Source organism: Hevea brasiliensis, chromosome 8, assembly GCF_030052815.1.
Source record: "Hevea brasiliensis isolate MT/VB/25A 57/8 chromosome 8, ASM3005281v1, whole genome shotgun sequence".
In the NCBI taxonomy this organism is placed as follows: domain Eukaryota; kingdom Viridiplantae; phylum Streptophyta; class Magnoliopsida; order Malpighiales; family Euphorbiaceae; genus Hevea; species Hevea brasiliensis.
Window position 1 is genome coordinate 13354433 of NC_079500.1, and position 14098 is coordinate 13368530.

A 14098-nucleotide genomic window follows, 5' to 3' on the forward strand; every position below is an offset into this window, starting at 1 on the left:
TACCAGACATATATTGTCAGTTTATGATTTTCTCAGTAGGCAGTACTGCTATCTGTAGTCCCTAATTGGTATACCAATTTATCCAAACTAAATAAATAAGTCTAGGTATACTATGGACAATTAAACATTTTTAATTAATTTAGCACTATTACTATTTTCTAGTACCGTTCATTGGTACCATTAATTTCATATTAATAGGACATTAGTCCTAATTTACATATTCATATTATTTTTAATATTTAATTTTCCTTATGAGTATTTTAATTATCCTATATAGCATTTTTTTTCCCCATGAACCTTTCTTTAGGTTCATATTGATGTGTTATATTTATCTAGGAATTTGACTAGGTTAGGATGTCTATTTAGTCATACTTCCTTCATAACAATTGCTCCTCTATGTTTAAACTTGAATTTCAGTTTTTGAATCACTGAATTTGGGATTATAGAACTCAAGTTATGGTCAAAATACCAAAGAAATAGTATTTTGGGACAATTTCTGGGTTGGCAATTTTAGTGACTAAACTTGTGCTAACAATTTGATTTAGTTAAAGGCAAAACTGGGTCAAGTGGTCTTCATAAAAAATGTAGCCCTATGTTTAAGCTTTCCATTGATGAAATTTTAGATCATTTGGACAGGTATAGAGAGAGTTATGACCATCATTTGGTCATTTTCTGGGTTGGCAGTTTTAGTGACCCAACTTGTGCTAACAATTTGAATTGGTTAAAGGCAAAACTGGGTTAAGTGGTCTGCATGAAAAATGTAGCCCTATGTCTAAACTTTCCATTGATAAAATTTTAGGTCATTTGGACCAGTATAGAGAGAGTTATGACCAAATGAACAGGTAACTATTCATTTGGTCATTTTCTGGGTTGGCAGTGTTTGGTCATCCGGGTTTGGGCAGAGAATTGGTCATGATTTTGACAAAATTTGGGCAGGGTTTCTTCTTGAAAAATGAAGATTTGGATGTCCCAAAACACCTCGAATTGGCTCATACCAATTGGAGTCACACATTGTTAGTTAGGGTTCAACAAACACATTTGACTCATTGAGTCCCAACCTGCAGAAAATTTGACACTCCCAAAATTCAATCTCCTCCTTCTCCAAACTCCAAATAAGCATACATGTCACTTCTATTATCATGAATCTCAACACAATTAGGTCAATTTCAAAAATGTCACAAAATCCCCACTTTCAAGTGTACAACCCTAATTTCAAACATCAAATTCACATATATAACCATGAAATCAATTCCCACATATCATACCTTGTTAATTAACTTCCCTAACTAAACTAAAACTGAAAAAATCCATCATTTTCATGGTTCCTCTAGGGCTGCCAAATTCAAGGGTTTCTTTCCCAAATTTTTCTTTTTAATTTCATGTAAATCTTCACTTGGTTTAGCATGATTTTCATGCTTAAAGAAGAGATTAAAAGTTTTGAGCACTAACCTTTTTGGGTGTCTTGCCAAACTTCAATTTTTTTTGCTTCTTTTTGGTATATATAGCTTTCTTAGGGTGTACAGAGTATTTTTTGTAAAGGGAGCTATGAGTTTTGGTGTGTGGAAGCTTGGAAAATCAAGCTTGAAAGCTTGACAAAAATGGTGGAGAGGGAGCACAAGGGTGGACGGCAAGAAAGAGGGAGAGTGGGGAAGAAGATGGAGAGAAAAGTATGTGGGTTTTGTCTCTTGTGCTTTATATATTTATATTTTTATTGTACTTAATTTTGTTTTAAATTTTCATAAGCTTATTTTTTTCTTTTTTTAAATGCCATAAGTCTTTTTATTTTCCTTTCTTTTATTTTCTTTCTCTTCCCATTTTCCAAATTCAAATTCATAAAATTAATTTATGTTAATTATTCTATTTCCAAATTTTAATTTGACATTTAAGTCAAAATTCACCTCTAGGAGTAAAATGACCAAAATGCCTTTCATGGTGCTCATCGGGTTATTTTTATTATTTTATACCAATTTATAAATTCTCTAAACTTTAATTTATTTTTTTTCTCTACATTTTTCCTATATTTTCTTAACATTTATTTCTTCAATTTATGCCTCCTCACTATAGTCTAGGTGTAGTTCTAGATATTTTAACTGTCCGAACAGACATTAGTTGTCGGAACAGTAAAATGTACGGACTACCTATGGTGAGGGCATTTAAGTCTTTCCCTCTAATAATAATTTCGTCCTCAAAATTTATGAAGAGCTGAGGGAACTGCTGCCTCATCTTCTCCTCACTCTCCCATGTCTCTTCTTCCGTGTTGTGGTGTATCCACAGGACTTTCACTAGTGGGATCCTTTTGTTTCTGAGTTCTTTCACTTCCCATGCCAAGATTCTGACTAGTTCTTCTTCATATGTCAAATCAGGTTGCACAATTATCTCCTTTGCTAAAATGACATGTGAAGGATCTGATCTGTATCTCCTGAGCATCGACACATGGAATACACTATGGATCTTATCCAACTCAGGCGGTAAAGCTAGCCTGTAGGCTACTGGACCCACACGCTCAATGACATCGTATGGATCAATAAACCTAGGGCTTAACTTACCCTTCTTACCAATCTTAGCACTTTTTTCCAAGGTGATACCTTAAGAAACACCTTATCGCCAACCTCATACTCTATATCCTTTCTCCTTAGGTTGGCATATGACTTCTGTCTGTCCGAGGTGACTTTCAAATTATCTCTGATGAGTTTCACTTTTTCCTTTGTCTGTCTCACTAAATCTGGGCCCACTACTTTCTCCTTACCCATTTCTGTCTAGCATAAGGGAGTTCTACATCTTCTCCCATACAACGCTTCATATGGAGCCATTTTTATACTGGCTTGATAGCTGTTGTTGTAAGCAAACTCTGCTAAAGGAAGATATTTCCCCCAACTTCCTTTAAAGTCAATGATGTAGCTTCTCAACATATCCTCCAATACCTATTATGTGATTCATGTCATTTTTAGTAGTCTTTTAACATTTATAATAATTTACTAGGTTCTAAGGGTTACCTGAATCACCCGTTCTGACTGTCCATCCGTCTGTGGATGAAAAGCCATACTGAAGTGTAGTCGAGTGCCTAAAGACTCTTGTAGCCTCTTCCAAAACCTCGAAGTAAATCTCGGGTCTCGGTCAGATATGATCGATGTTGGCACTCCATGTAGCTGGACTATCTCATCTATGTAAATTTCTACTAATCTCTCTAATGACTAGTTGGTTCTAACTGGTAGGAAATGAGCTGACTTAGTCAATCTATCCACAATCACCCATATAGTATCATGCTTCCTTTGTGTCAATGGTAGCCTAGTCACAAAATCCATGGTAATGCAGTCCCATTTCCATTCTAGTATGGATATAGGTTGCAACAACCTTGATAGGAGCTGATGCTCAGCCTTAACCTGCTGGCATGTCAAACATCTAGTCACAAAACACCAATCTCTTTCTTCATTCTAGGCCACCAATAATGTGTTTTTAGGTCTTGGTACATCTTGGTACTTCCTGGGTGCATAGCATGGAAGCTACTGTGCACCTCTTTCAAGATATTCTTCTTCAGTTTCTCATCTCTTAGTACACATATTCTGCCTTTATAGTACAGGCACCCATCTCTTTTCAACTCATAATCAGTCTCCTTCCCCTCTTGAGTTCTGCCCATAACAGTTAGCAACTTTTCATCCCTTAACTGTTCTTCTTGTATTTGCTGTAACAAACTTGGCTTTACACATAACTCAGCCAAAAGTACCCCATCCTGTGCTAAAGACAACCGAGCATTCAATGCTCTCAAAGCCATCATGGTCTTTAAGGAATTCAATCCATCTCCTCTGTCTTAGATTGAGTTCCTTCTGAGTTGGCAAGTACTTTAGACTCTTGTGATCAGTGTAGATGTAACACTTCTCACCATATAGGTAATGCCTCCATATCTTCAATGCAAATATTATTGCCGCCAATTCCAGATCATGAGTTGGGTAGTTCTTTTCATGTGGCCTTAGCTATCTAGAAGCATAGGCAACTACTTTCCCTTCCTGCATTAGAACACACCAAAGCCCATTGTGAGAGGCATCACTGTAGATCACACAGTCTTTCTCTGACTCTGGCTGTGTCAACACTGGAGCTTCTGTAAGCATAGCCTTCAGCTTCTCAAAGCTGGTTTGACATTTTTCATTCCAGTCAAACTTTGCATTCTTATGCAGTAACTTAGTCGATAAATGCTATAAGGGAAAATCCCTTCACAAATCTCCTGTAGTATCCAGCTAACCCCAAAAAGCTTCTGACTTCTGTTACATTTCTGGGAGGCTTCCATTCAACTATTGCTTCAATTTTCCTTGGATCTACCCTGATTCCATCTGCTGACACAATGTGTACAAGAAATGATATCTCATCTAACCAGAAGTCACACTTGAATAACTTGGCATATAACTGTTTTTCCCGCAGTGTCTATAGTACTACTCTTAGGTGTTCATCATGCTCTTCCCAGTTCTTAGAATACACCAAGACATCATCTATAAAGACCACAATAAACCGATCCAAGTAGGGATGAAAGATGCGGTTCATTAGGTCCATGAAAGCTGTTGGTCCATTTGTTAGCCCAAATGGCATCACTAGGAACGCATAATATCCATACAGCGTCCTGAAAGCAGTTTTAGGAACATCTGTCTCCTTCACTCTCAACTGGTGATAGCCTGATCTAAGATCTATCTTGGAGAATACTCCAGCTCCCCTCAACTGATCAAACAGGTCATCTACCCTAGGTAAAGGGTACTTGTTTTTTTACAGTCACCTTATTCAGCTGCTGGCAGTCTATACATAGCCGAAGGGTACCGTCCTTCTTCTTAACAAATAGCATTGGTGCTCCCCAGGGTGACACACTAGGGCGTATGAAGCCCTTGTCTAGTAGCTCCTGTAACTGAACTTTCAACTCTCTCAGTTCAGTAGGTGCCATCCTATATGGAGCAATGTACATTGGCGCGGTACCCGGCATAACCTCTATAGCAAACTCCACTTCTCTATCGGGTGGCAACCCCGACAACTCTTCCGGAAACACATCCAGAAAATCACATACAGTGGGGATCTCCTGCATGCTTGGGCTAGTCTTCCTGGTATTAACCACATGTGCTAAGAAAGCCTCACAGCCCTTTCTTATCAATCTCCTGGCTGTTGTGGCTGATATGATGGTAGAAAGATAACCCGTTCCTTCACCCACAATTGTAACCTCATCCCCATCTACTGTCTGTAGTGACATCCTCTTTAGCCGATAATCTACCATCGCCTGATAACGTGATAACCAGTCTATACCCAATATCACATCGAACTCATGGAATGGTAGCTCAACCAAGTCAGCTAAAAACTCATACCCTTGTATCTTCAGAGGACAACCCTTGTAGACCTTTCTCGCCATGACACTATGGCCTAAAGGGTTTGTGACTTGTATGTCCTCCTCTAGCTCCTCTACTTATACCCCTCTATCAACTGGTGGTGTGATACACATATATGAATGTGTGAAACCCGGATCAATCAATGCACATACTAGCAGGTCATAAAAAGAAATGTACCTCTAATGACATCAGCTGGTTTTAGCTCATCTCGAGTTCTCATAGAATAAGCACGTGGTGCTACCCTAGTCTCCTACCTCTACACTGTCTCTGCAGTAGGCCTCTATGATGTACCAGCTGTATCAGGTCCTCGCAGGTCTTTTACCCCTATGTGCTGCTGAGGCAGACCTCTCCATCTGAGGTGGAGCAGTGGGAGCACTAGTGTTCCTCTGTGGACAATCTTTTAAGAAGTGATCCGTAGACCCACATCTGAAACATCCACCTGTCAACAATCTGCACTCTCCTCTGTGGGGTCTACCATAATGTACACAAGCAGGTGGTGGGGCTGATCCCCGTGTAGCTGCACCTGGTGAACTACCCACTGATGCACCAGATTATCCTCCTCCTCTCCTTGGAGCAAATCGAGACTCCTGTTTCTTGCCTCGACCCTGAGTCTGACCTTGAGACTCCTTGGGTCTCTTACTACCCATGTCTGCTGAACTGGACTGACTAGACCCAGAACCCCTCTTGCGTTGCCTATCCTTTCTGGACTGCTCTTCATTTCTAACTCTCTCCACATCAAGGGCTAATGCTATCAACATAGAGAAATCTGTGAAGTGGTGAGATGTCACTATCAACCTGATGTTGTCATTCAGTCCGTCCTCAAATCTTCTACATTTATCAACCTCTGTCGGCATCAACTCTAATGCATATCCACTAAGTCTCACGAATTCCCAATCATATTCGGAGACTGTCAGCTGCCTCTGTCTCAGTGCCAGGAATTCTCTCCTTCTGGCCTCCAAGTACACATGACTGATGTATTTCTTTCTAAATTCAGCCAGAAAGAAATCCCAAGTGATCTGTGCAGGCTGTACCACTCTAGATACTGTCACCCACCATCTATATGCATCCTCCTGTAGCAGTGACTGAGCACACTCCAAGCTCGCTCTAGGGCGGCGGTAACCGCCGCAATACCCTCTCTGTCCTCTCCAGCCAATACTCTGCTGCAGCTGGATCATCGTCCCTCTTACCTCTGAAGTCAACTGCCCCATACTTTAGCAGTCTCTCTAGTGGAGATCTGTGTACAGGTTATGACTGTGGGGGTGGAGGTAGCTGTACAGGTGGTGGTGGTGGTGGCTGTGGCTGTGGCTATGGAGGTGGAGGTGGCTATGGCTGTGGCTGTGGAGGTGGAGGTGGCTATGGCTGGGGAATGGCTCCGGTGATCTGACGGAACAGCTGTGTCATCTTTTCATAGAAGGCCTACTGTGGCCTTCTCACAGTACCTCGAGATGACTCTGTTCTACTACCACTTCTCCCCCGACTAGGAGCAGGTGCGTGACTCTCTACTTCCTCCTCTATCAGTTTCGGAGGTCTGTGCTCTGAAGGATCAGATGCCATCGATCCTATAAAACAGACAAAGAAACAGATCTGCATTACTGTCACCTCGACTCTATTTAAAGGCTCATGCATGTGATGCACTCTATCTATTTATAACTATTTAGGTCTAGGACCGCCTAAACCTCTGCTCTAATACTACTAAATGTGATGCCCCTTACCCGTCTATTGTATAGCCGAGCAAGAAGTGCCACATTCGGTGCCAGAGCACCCTATCTTGTCTTGTCATGTCTATTGTAAATTTTAATGTCATTTAAATAAGGTAATTTATGTGTAGAAAATTTTTTTTTATATCTTATTTTTGTGGAGACCCGGACAAATCCTCCTCTGTTTTATTAGCATCTGGCGGGTTTCACCATCACCTGTTAACATATTCATAGTCATCTCACACATTTTCATATCATATTCTCCTTTATCATATCATTCACAACTATTTATGAGATCTCAAAATGAAGTGTCATATATTGCTTTCCTATGGAAATTCATAGATAATAAATTATAAGTTTTTATTTCTAGTCCAAAATGAAATACATCATAAACTAGTAATTACATCATGACTAAACAAAATGAACCAAAATACTAGTCTATACATGGGCCCTACCAAAATACAAAAGACTGGTGAGGTGACTCTGGACAATGGCAGATCTGATCAGAGCTCTGTCAGTGCACTATTGGCGTTGCTGCTGGGACTAATCTCCAGTACCTACGTGATGGAAAACTAACGCGATAAACATAACGCTTAGTGGTGCATAATTTATAATAACAATAATTTAACATTTGAAATAATATCTGCAACTCATAATTTCTGGGTCTTTTATATTTTTGTTACTCTTTGGAAATAATTAACATTATCGGGATCTTTTATGATTACTTATTGTATTTTAAGTCTTAATTAATTTTTATCAGTGCCCAAGAAACCTATAACAAATTATAAAAGTTGGATGCACGGGTGTATATTGGTTAGATAGCCATATGTCTATCCAGTATACGTCTGTCATGCACGAGGCTAGCTGTCGGGCGCGAGACCCGCTGTCAGGCTGGTAAAGCCAGAAATAAAGTAGGCACAATGGCCAGTAAGTAGGCATATAGCCTGTAGAACAATCATACCAGACATACATTGTCAGTTCATGATTTTCTCGATAGGCAGTACTGCTATCTGTAGTCCTTAATTGGTATACCAATTTATCCAAACTAAATAAATAAGTCTACGTATACTATGGGCAATTAAACATTTTTAATTAATTTAGACTATTCACTATTACTATTTTTTAGTACTGTTCATTGGTACCATTAATTTCATATTAATAGGACATTAGTCCTAATTTACATATTCATATCATTTTTAATATTTAATTTTCCTTATGAGTATTTTAATTATCCTATATAGCATTTTTTTCCCATGAACCTTTCTTTAGGTTCATGTTGATGTGTTATCTTTATCTAGGAATTTGACTAGGTTATGATGTCTATTTAGTCATACTTCCTTCATAACAATTGCTCCTCTATGTTTGAACTTGAATTTCAGTTTTTGAATCACTGAATTTGGGGTTATAGAACTCAAGTTATGGTCAAAATACCAAAGGAATAGTATTTTGGGACAATTTCTAGGTTGGCAGTTTTAGTGACTAAACTTGTGCTAACAATTTGATTTGGTTAAAGGCAAAACTGGGTCAAGTGGTCTTCATGAAAAGTGTAGCCCTATGTAAAGTGTAGCCCTATGTCTAAGCTTTCCATTGATGAAATTTTAGGTCATTTGGACCACTATAGAGAGAGTTATGACCAAATGAACAGTTTTGATTTGGTCATTTTCTGGGTTGGCAGTTTTAGTGACCCAACTTGTGCTAACAATTTGAATTGGTTAAAGGCAAAACTGGGTTAAGTGGTCTTCATGAAAAGTGTATCCCTATGTCTAAACTTTCCATTGATGAAATTTTAGGTCATTTGGACAGGTATAGAGAGAGTTATGACCAAATGAACACGTATTGTTCATTTGGTCATTTTTTGGGTTGGCAGTTTTAGTGACCCAATTTGTGCTAACAATTTGAATTGGTTAAAGGCAAAACTGGGTTAAGTGGTCTACATGAAAAATGTATCCCTATGTCTAAACTTTCCATTGATGAAATTTTAGGTCATTTGGACTAGTATAGAGAGAGTTATGACCAAATGAACACATACTGTTCATTTGGTCATTTTCTGGGTTGGCAGTGTTTGGTCATCCGGGTTTGGACAGAGAATTGGTCATGATTTTGACAGAATTTGGGCAGGGTTTCTTCTTGAAAAATGAAGGTTTGGATGTCCCAAAACACCTCCAATTGGCCTCATACCAATTGGAGTCACACATTGTTAGTTAGGGTTCAACAAGCACATTGGACTCATTGAGTCCCAACCTGTAGAAAATTTGACACTCCCAAAATTCAATCTCCTCCTTCTCCAAACTCTAAATAAGCATACATGTCACTTCTATTATCATGAATCTCAACACAATTAGGTCAATTTCAAAAATGTCACAAAATCCCCACTTTCAAGTGTACAACCCTAATTTCAAACATCAAATTCACATATATAACCATGAAATCAATTCCCACATATCATACCTTGTTAATTAACTTCCCTAACTAAACTAAAACTAACAAAATCCATCATTTTCATGGTTCCTCTAGGGCTTCCAAATTCAAGGGTTTCTTTCCCAAATTTTTCTTTTTAATTTCATGTAAATCTTCACTTGGTTTAGCATGATTTTCATGCTTAAAGAAGAGATTAAGAGTTTTGAGCACTAACCTTTTTGGGTGTCTTGCCAAACTTCAATTTTTTTTGCTTCTTTTTGGTATCTATAGCTTTCTTAGGGTGTAGGGAGTATTTTTTGTAAAGGAAGCTATGAGTTTTGGTGTGTGGAAGCTTGGAAAATCAAGCTTGAAAGCTTGACAAAAATGGTGGAGAGGGAGCACAAGGGTGGATGGCAAGAGAGAGGGAGAGTGGGGAAGAAGATGGAGAGAAAAGTAGGTGGGTTTTGTCTCTTATACTTTATATATTTATATTTTTATTGTACTTAATTTTGTTTTAAATTTTCATAAGCTTATTTTTTTCTTTTTTTAAATGCCATAATTCTTTTTATTTTCCTTTCTTTTCTTTTCTTTCCTTTTCATTTCTTTCTCTTCCCATTTTCCAAATTCAAATTCATAAAATTAATTTATGTTAATTATTCTATTTCCAAATTTTAATTTGACATTTAAGTCAAAATTTACCTCTAGGGATGAAATGACCAAAATGCTTTTCATGGTGCTCATCGGGTTATTTTTATTATTTTATACCAATTTATAAATTCTCTAAACTTTAATTTATTTTTTTTCTCTACATTTTTCCTATATTTTCTTAACATTTATTTCTTCAATTTATGCCTCTTCACTATAGTCTAAGTGTAGTTCTAGACATTTTAACTGTCCGAACAAACATTAGTCGTCGGAACAGTAAAATATACGGACTACCTATGGTGAGGGCATTACATTATTAGTCATTTTTAGTTAATTTTATTAGTTATTTACTTAATTTTACATAATTGTCAAATTTTGAATTAATTTATAATTTTGTTTTTATTTTGTAGATAAAATGGTGTTTGGAGGGACTAAAAAGTAATTTTACAAGTAAGGAGTGAAGTTTAAGCCTAAAAGTATGAAAATTGAAAGCTAGAATTGAAAATTTTTGAAGGCTGCTGAAAGTTGCATGAGGAACTGCATAGCTTATGCAGCTTATTCTCAGAAAATCAAAGAAATTCTTTAAGTTACTGAAAGTTGCATGGCCTAGTACATGAGCTATGCACCATCTTATGCAAGAGATAGGAGAGGTATTGCATGTCTGTGGAAATGTTCATAACTTTCTGCATAGCTTATGCACCTTCACGGAGAATGAATTCAAGATTGCCAAAACCTGCATAGCCTCATGCATAGGTTATGCAATAGCTTATGCAACTGACTGGAAAATTTCCTAATCTTGCCAAAATGTGTATGACCTTTTGCATAGCTTATGCACATTTATGGAAACTCTCTGAAGCTTACTAAAACATGCATAAGGACGTGCATGGCCATGTAAACCTATTTTAACTTATTCTTTCCAGTTCTGACTCTGCATAAGATGCTGCATGGGCACAGATCTAGTTATGCAATCCCTCATTAATTGGCTAAAGAGGTAAGATTTTGTCACACATCTATGACCTCACCACACACTATTTTTAGTCTATTTTAGGGTTTATGTTAGAGAATATAAAAGGCATTATTACCTTATTTTTACAAAGAGAACAAAGAGGGAAAGAGAGGAGCAAAAGGAGCCCCTATCTCATTATTTTCCATCTGAAGCTCTAATCCTTCTTCATCTCTGCCATTTTCTACACTTCTTTCATCAGGTTTCTTCAATTTTAATTTTCTTTTCATCTTTTATTTCCATCTTTTGTAACAGCCCGATCCTTCTCCAGTTAGTATTGTCCGCTTTGGCCCATGGGCCTCACGGATTTGTCCCTTGGGAGGTTTCATTCCCAAAAGCGCGCTGACCAGGTGAGGAAGGCTCCCACATATGTAATGGCCCGGCCCACTAGTGATATTGTCCGCTTTGGGTCAAAGCCCTCACGGTTTTAAAACGCGTCAATAGGGGTTAGGAACCTCCATCTTATAAACCAAGCATCTCTCCCGTGTTTTGTCGATGTGGGATTTGCCTAGGGTGTTACAATCCACCCCCCTTATGGGACTCAGCGTCCTCGCTGAGGTTTGCCCCACCATCGTTCAAGGTTGCACGCGGAGTGGCTCTGATACCACAAATGTAATGGCCCGGCCCACTAGTGATATTGTTCCCTTTGGGTCAAAGCCCTCACGGTTTTAAAACGGGTCAATAGGGGTTAGGAACCTCCATCTTATAAACCCAGCATCTCTCCCGTGTTTTGTTGATGTGGGATTTGCCTAGGGTGTTACAACATATATGGCCCAAATCTTTTCTTCCCGTTTCCGATGTGGGATACGAAGTTTCCACCCCAGTGCGTAGCTGGTTGAACAAGCACGTCCCAACCCCATCCCTGGGCCGTGACATCTTTTGCTAGAATTTCCTCTATTAAACATGAGTAGTGAGTAGTTTTTTTTAAGATTCTGGAGTGGGGTATGTAATATTTAAGATATTTTGTGGAATTGAGTTGGTTAATTCAAATTATATGGTTAGTATGAGGTTTTATCCATTTCTTGTGTGCCTAATGACATGCTTAGTATAGGATCCTATTAAGTATTTGTAACGCCTTCACCATAGGTAGTTCGTACATTTTATTGTTTCGATGACTAATATGTGTTCGGACAGTTAAAATGTCTGGAACTAAACCTAGACTATAGCAAGGAGGCATAAATTGAAGAAATAAATGTTAAGAAAATATAGAAAAAATGTAGAGAAAAAAATAAATTAAAGTTTAGAGAATTTATAAATTGGTACAAAAATAATAAAAATAACCCAATATGCATTACTAAGGGCATTTTGGTCATTTCACCCCCAAAGGTGAATTTTGACCTAAATGTCAAAATAAAAAAATTTAGAGAATAAACTAATTAACATTAATTAAAATTTGTGAAATAGATTAGGAAAATGAGAAGAGAAAAGAAAAGAAAAGAAAAGAAAAGAAAAGAAAAGAAAAAGCCTAGGAAAATTAAAAAAAAAATTATAAATAGGCACTAGAGGACAAACTCCCACTCACTTCCATCTTCTTCCTCCATTTCTTCCCTCTCTCTTTCCCTCATTTCCTCCATTGTTGTCAAGCTTCCAAGCTTGATTTTCTAAGCTTCTACACACCAAAACCCATAGCCCACTTCACAAAAAATACTCCCCACACCCTAAGGAAGCTATAAACACCTATTAGAAGCAAGAAATTTGAAGTTAGGGAAGCTCAAGTAAGGTTAGTGTACTAATCCCTCTTCTTCTCTTTATTAAACATGAAAAGCATGTTTAGCCAAGCATAAATATCATTAAAATGAAAAGAAAATCTAGAAGAAAGAACCCTTAAATTTTTGGCAGCCATGGAACTTGAAGTTCATTGCTTTTAAGTGATGAAAAATGGTTCTATGAGAATGTGTGATGAGTTGAAATGTTTGGGTGTTTCATTGTATAGTGTTTGTGAAAATTTAAAACTTTGAAAACTAAGGTTTGTGTAAATGCCTAAGGACTTGGTGTAAATGTTGAAATTGACCTATTAAGTTGAAATTGTTGCTTATAGAAGTGTATTGCATGCAAATTGAAGTAAGGAAGTTGAAGAAATTGAGATATTGGGAGTGTTCAATTTTCTGTAGGTTTAGACTCAATGAGTCCAGTGGGTTTATTGACCCATAACTGAAAATGTGTGACTCCAATTGGTATGAGGCCAATTAGAGGTGAAAATAGACTCAAAATAGCCCATTTTTCATGTAGATACCATGCCCAAATTTTGCCAAAATCATGACCAATTCTCTGCCCAAACCTAGATGACTAAACATTGAAACCTGGAAAATGACTTGGTCATAACTCTCTCTATACTGGTCCAAATGACCTAAAATTACATCAATGGAAAGCTTAGAAATAGGGCTCCACTTTTCATGAAGACCACTTGACCCAGTTTTGCTTTTAATCAAATCAAATTGTTAGCACAAATTGAGTCACTAAAACTACCAACCCAAAAAATAACCAAATGAACAGTACGTGTTCATTTGGTCATAACTCTCTCTATACTGGTCCAAATGACCTAAAATTTACATCAAGGGAAAGCAAAGACATAGGGCTACACTTTTCATGAAGACCACTTGACCCAGTTTTGCTTTTAACCAAATCAAATTATTAGCACAATTTGAGTCACTAAAACTGCCAACCCAGAAATTGTCCAAAATACTGTTCCTTTGGTATGCTTGACCAGTTTTGGCAAAAATGCCATAACTTGGTCTCCAAAGCTGAAAATTGAGTGAAACTAGTGCCAAAAGTTTTTATAAGACATATCACAACAATTTTTATGTTTTGACCAAGCTCTAGAAACTATTGCATCCTAGGGAAAATATTAGCCAAAGTTAGGAATTGAAATATGGAAAATGTTAAGTTGAACCCAGAATGCCATTTGATACTCGTGTGTTCATTTGGCCATAACTCCCACTAGGAAATTCCATTTGAGATGTGCCAATATGATCTGGAAACATGATACTTAGGGCTACAACGTTGAT